The sequence below is a fragment of the Acomys russatus genome, chromosome 6 (genome assembly GCF_903995435.1).
Source record: "Acomys russatus chromosome 6, mAcoRus1.1, whole genome shotgun sequence".
Classification (NCBI taxonomy): Eukaryota; Metazoa; Chordata; class Mammalia; order Rodentia; family Muridae; genus Acomys; species Acomys russatus.
The window spans coordinates 63505253-63514244 of record NC_067142.1 but is presented as its reverse complement, the minus strand read 5'-3'; positions in this window follow the sequence as shown (position 1 = coordinate 63514244).

The following is an 8992-nucleotide window of genomic DNA, read 5'->3' as shown; positions in this document are numbered from 1 at the left end:
CTATCCACCAGCCTTGTTGGAGAAGAAATGGTAAGCTTTTGGGTTCAGAGAGAGTCCCTGCCTCAAAAGAACAGAGTAGAAAGAAATAAGAGACACCTGGCATCTGTTTTCTGGCCTCTGAATTTTCACGTATGGACATCCACACTTGCATATATACATACATACCCCAACCAAACACACACACACACACACACACACACACACACACACATCTTGTTTCTTAATAATGTGAATCAACATTTCTATAGACATCCTCAAGGTAGAGAAAAGGGTTGGCTAGCCTTCCATGACTACTCCGGTATGGGCCAAACTGTTCTTCAGGTTGGGATAAGAGGTGGTGGGCTAGCTGTGAGCACACTCCCCAAGGGCCAGTGTCATAGGATGAGTACCAAGGGGCTTCACACACAAACAAATTACATTTTCCCCTGATACTTCACAGGACATCAATGGCCAGAGAGGTTAATCAAATTAGGCTACTATAGAACAAAATCAACATGTGACCTCTAGAAGAAACCAAAATGAAAACTAAGAAAAAGAGTGCAGAGGCAAGAACAAAGTCAAGATAACAGAGAAGGAGGCCATGAAGGGGACCAGAGCATCAGGAGTCAAGAAGGAGGGGGTTACATCGTGACTGTGAGGAGCTACATGGAGCTCCTGTGGCAGGACATTAGCTCTCAGAGCATTACACCAGGGGTGGGGCTGGTGTAAATAGTGCAGTGAGGCTCCCAGGAGCCCACACGGGCCAGCATCTGGGCAGCTCCACATGTCAATTCACAGAAACCTTGATAAAAAACTTCCCCCTTCATGCTGTGCCCACCTTTATGTACATCTCTCATCCCATCCCTGGATGACTAGTTCAGGGGCCATCTTGCATTGTCCATCCATATTCCTCTAAAAATGAATTTTTTTATGTGATTCCTTCCTCCTTCCAGATATTTTGTTTCGCTTAGCCAGTGTATCTCTTATACATATCTCTATTTCATGACTTCTGAAAACACAACAGATGGCCTCCCATGTCTTATCCAACACATCAATCAAAACGTTGAAAGAAATACAACAAAGATAGCATCTTACGCCACCAGAAAGTACGTCCCTTGGTGCCAAGTCAGAGGCCAGTCTTGCTGCAAATCCTGACTCTATTTCTATAGCCTGGTGATACTTGTAAATTACTGAATCTCCCTTGGCTGCGAGCATTCAGCCAACCTGCACATGCCCACCACCACTTAGACTATCTCAGAGGCATAATAAATGTTCCATATGTACAAGCTAATTTGGCGGTGGCAACGAAGATGGCATGAAAACTTCAGTGAGGCACTTTAGTTCACTCTCTTTAAATAAGCTCCATCCACTCTCCAACGAGAAATGGGAGTGCAAGCTAACCTACCACCTGTTCCCAATTGTCTGTCTTCTCTGCCGTGGTGTCTGAAGCAAGTGTCTCAATCAAGAACAAGCCACGTGTTCTATGACATGACTGTCAGAAGGGAAACACGTTGTTTCAATTGGCTGTTTGATGAGTCCAAGCTTGCAAGGGTTCTTCTAAGCACTCAGCCATTTGAAACCCATCCTTTAAAATGCCCACTCAGAATGCTAGCCCAAGGTTAATGCCAATGATATGTTGGCAGCTTGGTTCCCTTTTCACTGTTACGTATGTTGTTAGCTTCTTTTTCCTCACAGAATGAGTAAATTACTTTTTAAATGTTTTCTTTTTTTTTTTTTTTTTTTTTTTTTTTGTATATGGGTGTTTTCTTGCACAGATATACACAAACTCTTTGCCTCATGTGTTCAGGTGAGACTGCGTAGGTGTGGGCTGGCCACATCCCCAGTAGAGTGGGGCCGAGTATGCATGTGCCTTGTGTTCACTGCGTAACTGTTAGCTCTGCAAAAACAGTGACAGTGGATTCTGTGAGCCATTCCGACATAAATGCTAAAAGACATTTGATAAATATGATGCATCAAAAAAAAAATGGCTGCCATGCTCTCCAAGTCCCCAGAGTGCTCATCTTCCCTGTGGTGCCTTCCAGGAAGGTTACGATCCCGTAACAACCCAAAGCTTCGTGCAAAGTACCACTGTGTCTTATCAAAAGCCATCCATGGTGTAGCAACAGTTTCCTGCCCATCTGGTATGCCTAACATAAGCCCTTCTCAGACAGCCTCACGAACTTCAGTCACTCCGGTATCCCCAACTATTAGTGAATTCTCATCAAGATAGCAAGTGAATGACCAAACTCTCCTTGTCCATAGAAGGAAGTGGCTTATTCATTCATGAAAATTCTGGGCTTACTTTTTTCCAAGATTAAATGTCCTCCTAAGTGGTACGTTGAACTTGTATTAATGAGCTCTGAGTAGAGCATGTGATGAACTGAGGCTGTGCATTTGCCCTATAGCACTAAATGTGAACTCAGCCAGTAAATCTTATAGATAAAAGCTAATAATCAAAGGAGACAGCTATATGTCTTGTTAGTTTTGTTTTTCTTTTGGTCAATGTTGATATAAAATAATATTTTGCAGAAAGCACAAATGGAAAGCTAAAGTCACTTGATGATTACCAATAATCACTAGGTACAGAATTCAGATGTGCCTATCTCATAGCAATTTGTGATAGACTGGTGTCTTTATATTTTCTAGAACTTTACCTATATAATAGCATATTAAGGTCCAATTTGTTTTCCCAAAATGCTAGAATTAAGTAATACAGGCTTCATTATCTCAATTTTATAAATGAACAAATTGGCATGAAGGTAGTGAAGTCAGAGAAGGAAAGGCAATTACTCAAACATATCTACACATATAATTATATATACATACAAATGCATACATGTGTGCAATATATTATATACATATAAGTGCATGTGTGTATATATTATACATGCATGTATATATGTATATAACACATATACAGACACTCACATTTTGAATGTGGTCTCATAACTAGCAGTGACAGAAGTGGATATGATATTGAGTTCCTGGGGTAAAGTAGTGACTCAAGGGTTAAGAGCAATTGTTGCTCTTGCAGAGGACCCAGGTTGAGTCACTAGTACCCACTTGGTAGCTAGAGGCCATCTGTAGCCCCAGTCCCAGAGGCTCTGATGCCCTTTCTGGCCTCCCCAGTCACTGCACACACATGGTGCACATACATACATGAATGCAAGACATTCATAAAATGAAAACTCAGTGAATCTTTTCTAAAAAGCCACAGCCCCAAAGTGGAGGCCCTCACATATAGTTTTAGCTCTTTTTCATTACCCATTAAACACTCATTGGCCTCCAATGATCAGCAAAGATCTGTGAAAAGAAAAGAAGGATATAGACCCTTACATCCTGGAGCTTAAGCAGTTGGATGGAGGAGATACACATTAAGCAACTGGTCACAAGCACATATGTCATTCTACACCATGGTAAGTGCTTGGAAGGAAAATAAATTGGATGAGACGAGGGACTATAGCAGGCGTCTCTAATTTAAATGGAAAGGTCATGGCAAACTTCTGATGTAATGGAAACTCCAGGCATATATACATGATCCATAGTATTCAACGGGACAAAAACCAGGAAGGTGGGGAGGAGTGTGATGGGCAGAGGGCAACAGGTCTGTGGCTGGGGAGGGGAGGAGTCAACAGGTGGGTCCAGAGGCTCTGCGGGTAAAATGTCCTTTCTCCTGTGTTGAATGGCCTGCATTTCTAGAGCTCCGTTGTCCTGCTGTCTTGCCCATGACACTGGGCCAGATGAACCACACCAATGTTGGGCACTGTGCAGAATCTCCTTCCCTGCCGCTGTCTCTCTTGACTGCTGTTCAGATGGGTGAACCACCCTTTCCTGGTGCCACACCCTAATCTCCCTCATACATGTGTTCCTTCCGCTCCTCAGTTCAGAGCAGTCCCCCACCTCTGCTCTTTAGCCAAATACTGTCTATCCCTGGAGGATCATCATATGAGTCCTTTAGATGGTCCTCTTACCATTCCCCCAGGCCACCATAGCTGTGGCTGGCACCACTGTTGTATCAACATTCTTCTCCTTGCATTATCATAAATGTCTCTCTAAAAAGTCGTAATGAATGGCAAACCCAAGATGACTGGCAACTACGTCTAAGTTATTTCTGTAGCTCACTAAGCCCCCACAACAGAATCTTACATCAGAAACCTAGTGACTATAGGATGTGTGACCATATGTTGACTACAGCAAGCTCTCCTGATGTTAACTCCAGGATGCTTAGCATGAGGAAGTGAGGGTGGCTGTGACCAGATCCCAGTTTGATTTTGTGTATGGACATGTACACATGTAGATACTTGCTAACACGTGTATGTGCATGCTCATGTTGGAGGCCAGCCATTGACATCTTGTATCTTTCCTCTATCTTTTTACACCTTTACTTTTAGAGACAGGGTCTCTCCTTGTAGACAACGCTCACCAATTTGGCAGCGCTGTCTGGGCAGCGAGCTCTAGCCATCCAGCACTAAAAACTAATACGCCACCACACCCAGCTTTTTACCTAGAGGCTGGGGATTTGAACTCTGGTCCTCATGCTTTCCCCCGGCCATCTCACCAGCCCTTCATTGGATTTTAAGAGCCCAGATTTCATTGTCCCAGAATTATAGGCTTGTCTGGACAGAACTACAGTACAGTAATCTCGGTAATTGAGATAATCTGAGGACAGATACTAGGTAGCTACAGCATAAAGCTGACTAGCTTTAAGATAGAACTGTCTCAGCTGTCATAAAAAATGCAAATGGCTTAAATATGTCCAGGGTGCAAATTATAGGTACAGTGTCTTCTGTGGCTTAGCCAACTGGCCCAGTCACTGGTGAAACGAGCTGACTGAGTTGTTCTCATTTAAGGGAGTTATTGACACTTGTCTGACATTGGACTCACCCAGGAAATTTCAACACTACCACACATGTTCACCATGAGAGCTGCTATGGTTAGTATAAGGTGAAGGCCTGGGTTTTGGAACTGTCAAAGCACCCAGGAGACTCTACTGTGCAACCAAGTTTGGGAACCACTTAGAAGAACCCATCAGTAGAAATAGCAAAGAGCATCCCAAGAAACCACGGAGATCCCTTTTGCCTAGCTGCTAGGATGCTTAATGTGGCCTAAAGAACCAAAAAGGCCCTGCTGCTCCAGAGATGTGGTTGGCTATATCCACTCAGTGTGAAGACTTCGTAGGCTCTGACCCATGGCTCATAGTCCTGTGAGCCCAGCCTAACATGATCCTGCCTTACTCCTTCCACTGTCAAAATCATCCTCTTTAAAAGGCCAGCTCCTCTGCTAAACCTTCTCTTAAAAGAACTTCCTGCTGCTCTCCTAAAAACACGATTGTGTCTTACACCTCTGACTTTACACTTGAATCATAACTAGCTGTTAAACTGTAGTCTTCTCGCACACATGGACAATCTCATATTTACATTACCAAAGATTCTACCATCCTGCTTTGTAGGTTGCTAAATGCTTAATGAGTGCCTGCAGAATGTACGGTGGTAAGATGATGGTGACAATTATAATTGTCAGGGGTGTGGGGGGTGGGTGTGGCTGCACACATATATGTGCAGATGCTTATGTAGGCCAGCAGTTGATATCATTAAATTGTTCTCTGCCTTGTTTGTTTTTATTATCATCACAATCTTTTTTATCATTCTGTGTGTCTATCTCTCTCTGTGGTATATGGATGTATACATGGGGTGTGTGTGTGTGTGTGTGTGTGTGTGTGTGTGTGTGTGTGTTTGCTTGTGCACGTGCATGCACACACATGCTCGTGGGGAGAGCAAAAGTTAATACTGAGTGTCTTCCTTTATGCTTCTCCACTTATTTTTTTGAAACAGAATCTCTCATTGAATATGGAACTCCCTCACTGGGTACACAGGGTACACTGGCTGGCCTGAGAAACCTCAGGATCTTCCTGCCTCTGCCTCCCCAGCACCGGGTGACAGGCATACAGCACAGCACTCAGCTTTTCATGTGCATGCCGGGGACAGGAGAGCAGGCCCTCATGAGTGTGTGGCAGGCACTTTACTGATGGAGCCATCTCTGAAGCCTGAGGTGACAATCACTAACAGCAGAATTTACCCTGCTGCCATGGACTATAAGCCATGGGTGTTATATGAAATGAGGATGTCATAAATTCCTTAAAGCAGAAAGAACAGTTGCAAAGGCTCCTATTTCTCTTGATGCCGAGCCACGTAATGATCACAGAGCCCTCCTGTCATAAACAACCGAACCACAGCTGCAATGCACATGGGAGCTCTGAGGGTGCAGAACATCGGGGGATCATGCTGGGAGGAGAGCTAAGCTGAGACCAGGGGAAAACATCTGGTCCCTTCTGAAGGGGAGCAAATATGAAACATTCCAATCTGGACTGGACCCAGATGCAAGAAAATGCAGCCAAAGAGGTGGCTGTCACATGTGAGTTTGGAGAAGCCCCTTCAAGTCCCTGAACGGGAGGAAGAAATTCTGAAGTGCAGCATTGCTCTTAGGCCAAAGCCCTTGGCACTGAAATTCTGCGGGACTTCCTCATGCTAGCTGCTCACCACATGTATCCACATATTCAGGTGTATGTTGGAGGCTGCAACCCAATCGCACACAAGTGAGGCAGTCTATTTTCAGATCCCACTTACCATTGGGGAAGAGGCTCTAAATATACCATCCAGTGACTGCGGGAGGGAGGCAGATTACCCTTGCCGGCAGCTGAACAGGGTGTGGCAGACGGGACGTCAGAAGTGACACCATTAACCTCAGCACAGCTCAAAGGTCCTACCACTTGTAAAGCTATATTTACACAGAGGCAAATGGCTATTGCATTTGATTTTAGAGACTCGTGGAGATGAGCTCTGTGTGGCAGGAAAAACTACTACACAGTCCTCTAAGAATCGTGTAGATGTCACAAGCTAGGATGCTGGCAAAGCCCGTTTGGCTCTGTTCTGAGATGTTTACCTCGTAGGAACGTTTGCAATTCTATAAACAGTAGTAATGAAATGGCTCATGTGTGTCTAGCACTTCATAGTGTATACCATGCCATTGTAGCCCATTCCTAGAAGGATATGAACTACTCTTAAAAACAAAATACAAGATAGCTCTGTGGGTTTAAAAAAAATGCTGCTGTCAGGATTTAGTTTGACTTCCTACAACCTACCTAGAGCCAGACGCTGGTAGCACAAGTCTGCAATCCTAGTGTTTTTATGGCAAGATGAAAAAGCAGGGACTAGAGAGTCCCCAGGACCTCATTGACAAAGGAGAGACACTGTTTCAAACAGCGAAGCAATGGCAAATCCTTGAGGTTGTCCTCTGACCTCTCCAAGCTTGCCGTGGGATGCTCGGGGCCCACACTCACACACTGTATGATGCCCTCTGTCGCCTCCTATTTTCTATCAGGTGGATAACTGTGAAGGGATAAAAAGCATTTGGTTTTGCAGGGAGGGAGTCGATCAGCATTCAGCAGCAAAAGCAAACAGAAAGAGCTGTAGGAAGAGAAATAGTTGACTGGAGTAAATAAAATCGGACTGTTTAACAATGGCAGAGTTTGTGAAGGCTCTGCATTTAGTGTCCTGAATACACCTTGGGCTAGGGATATGGTTCGGTGATTGCACGAGTCCCTGAGTTCAATGCCCTATGTAATAAATAGGCAAGCTTTGCAAAAGGGACTAAACCCAGGATGGCTGGTATTTTATGGGACACTGAAGAGACATAATGACATCTCTGGGAGCTAGAAGGTGGGATCTGAGGTGTGCTCCTAGGCAGGGCCACACCCTGTGCACCAAACCTCCTGGGAAAGTCTGTAAACAAATCCCTGGCCCTGCCCTAAGTTTCTGAATCAGACTCTTTGGGCCTGGAAGGTTCCTGGACACATACGTCTTCAACAAGCCCCACATCCGATTGCTGTGAGCATGCGGTGTGGAAATCCCACTCTCAAGAATACCTTCAGAAGGCCAAGTCTTAACTGAGTATGCTGCGGTATAGGGTCAAAGGTCATCCTTTGCTCCTCCATGGAGCTGGCATTACTGTCTTTTCAGCATGATTTCCTCCTTACACCCATTAGGTTAGTTTGGTTGTCACGTTGTAGCAAATAACCTGAGAGGAAGGATTTATTTGGGTGGATGTTTTCAGAGGACTCAGTCCATGGTTGTTCCATTGCTTCTGAGCCCAGGCAGCTGAAACAGAATAACCTATTAAGAGCACAGTGGCTCACCCCAGGGCAGCAGGAAGCAGGGAGAACTGGGGGAGGGGGGTGGAGAGGGATAGGGGGGTTAAGGACACGCAGATATTCTTCCAGAGGCTGTCCCCCAATGAAGTGCCGGCTCCGGGTAAACCCTACCTCCCAAAGTTCCTACCACCACCCCCCAATAATGCCACCAATTATAAGTCCATCAGTGGATTAATCGCTAATGAGGTTATAGCACTCAGGACCTAACCACTCCCCAGAAGCCCATCAGCTGGCAACTGAGCTCTTAGCACATGTGCCTTTGGGGGATACTTCCTAGCTAAAGTAAGACTGGGAGCCAGTTCTTTTGACTTGAACTTCTGTGTTCTTACCCTAACTCCTCATTCTACACATGTCCTCTTTGAGCTGTCCACACTGTAGGCCCAATGAAGGTTCTAGAAGGTGAGGTAAGAGTAGGGGTGAGGTCGAAACTGTGTGGTGCTGGTCTACAACTACTGCTATTGGGAAGTCTTCGTTGGAAAGGAAGTAAGTGAAAAAGCACAGCTCAGCAACAACAGTCCCAGAACATCTACACTAAAGAGAAGCAGAGGACTAAAGAGCAAGGAAAAGGCTAGATGGAGAGACAGATGGTTCCCGGCGCTTTGACATGCAGAGATGAAGGTGCTTTCTGACTGCCTGTGACTTCACCGGCAAGCAGCTGTTGGGACGCTATGCTATTTCTGAAATGACCCAAACATCCCTGACTCTCATGATGGAATTTCAGACATATCAGCAGGCTAGCATTTAGGAACCAGATATTTAGGGACTGGAGCCTTTCTGACGCCAAGGCCAAGGCCAATCTTGTCCCCA